A 1,353-nucleotide genomic window follows, 5' to 3' on the forward strand; every position below is an offset into this window, starting at 1 on the left:
TCATTTTGTTTGGTTGCCAGTTTTCAAAGGTGCTTGACATTGCAATTACACGTTCAACACATCCTTGGGAATGCCACCTGTTGACTGAACACTTGTCTTTAAAGTCCTCACTCAAGACGACACTATAACTTGTTTGCTTTGTTCAAGGTCTTGGTTCAAAATTCGTACGCCCAACGTGGGGCTCAAACCCACGACCCTGAGATTAAGAGTCTCATGCTCTACCGACTGAGCTAGCCGGGCAATTTTTCTGGGAATTTTACGAGATTTTCCCGCCGCTTTTGGAGACCAACAGTCCCTTTTCTGATGAATGTGGTAAACTTTGAGTATTGTGGATTTGGCCTCTGTTCACAAAGCATTTTTTTCCTGAACACTATCACTTTTTTTGTAAGTGTCCCCAATGAGGAGAGAGGGAAGAAGTGAATGGAGACTGGGAACATGTGTTTCGGCATCCATAAAGCTGTCCTACTTGCCAGCTTTCAAAGGTGCTTGGCATTGCAGTTACATATTCAACACGTACTTGGGAATGTGACCCGCTGACTGATCACTTCTCTTTGAAGTTCTTAGTAAAGACGACATTATGATTTGTTTGCTTTGTTCAAGGTCTTGGTTCAAAATTTGTACGCCTAACGTGGGGCTCGAACCCACGACCCTGAGATTAAGAGTTTCATGCTCTACGGACTGAGGTAGCTGGGCAATTTTTCAGGGAATTTTATGAGATTTTCCTGCTGCTTTTGGAGACCAACAGTCCCTTTTCTGATGAACGTGGTAAACTTTGAGTACGGTAGATTTGACCTCTGTCCACAAAACATTTTTTCCTGAACACTATTATTTATTTCTATATGTTCCCCATGAGGAGAGAGGGAATAAGTGATTGGAGACGTGGATAATGTGTTTCAACATCCAGAAGGATGTATTTGGTTGCCAGTTTTCAAAGGTGCTTGGCATTGCAGTTACATATTCAACACGTACTCGGGAATGCTGCCAGACTGAGCTAGCCAGCCAATTTATCAGGGAATTTTATAAGATATTCCCGTGGCTTATGGAGACCAACAGTCCCTTTTCTGATGAACGTGGCAAACTTTGAGTACGGTGGATTTGACCTCTGTCCGCAAAGCAGTTTTTTCCTGAACGCTATCATTTTGTTTGGTTGCCAGTTTTCAAAGGTGCTTGACATTGCAATTACACGTTCAACACATCCTTGGGAATGCCGCCTGTGTACTGAACACTTGTCTTTAAAGTCCTCACTCAAGACGACACTATGACTTGTTTGCTTTGTTCAAGGTCTTGGTTCAAAATTTGCATGCCCAACGTGGGGCTCGAACCCACGACCCTGAGATTAAGAGTCTCATGCTC

The 1,353-nt window shown here is 43.3% G+C and overlaps 2 non-coding genes across 2 annotated transcripts; both read right to left on the reverse strand.

Moving 5' to 3' along the window:
- Positions 1 to 167: 167 nt before the first annotated feature.
- trnak-cuu lies at positions 168 to 240 on the reverse strand. Its single transcript has one exon. It is a non-coding gene; the product is annotated as a tRNA-Lys (tRNA).
- Positions 241 to 620: 380 nt separating this feature from the next.
- trnak-cuu lies at positions 621 to 693 on the reverse strand. Its single transcript has one exon. It is a non-coding gene; the product is annotated as a tRNA-Lys (tRNA).
- Between the last annotated feature and the right edge of the window lie 660 nt (positions 694 to 1,353).

Source organism: Plectropomus leopardus, unplaced genomic scaffold (genome assembly GCF_008729295.1).
Source record: "Plectropomus leopardus isolate mb unplaced genomic scaffold, YSFRI_Pleo_2.0 unplaced_scaffold24516, whole genome shotgun sequence".
NCBI classification, from domain to species: domain Eukaryota; kingdom Metazoa; phylum Chordata; class Actinopteri; order Perciformes; family Serranidae; genus Plectropomus; species Plectropomus leopardus.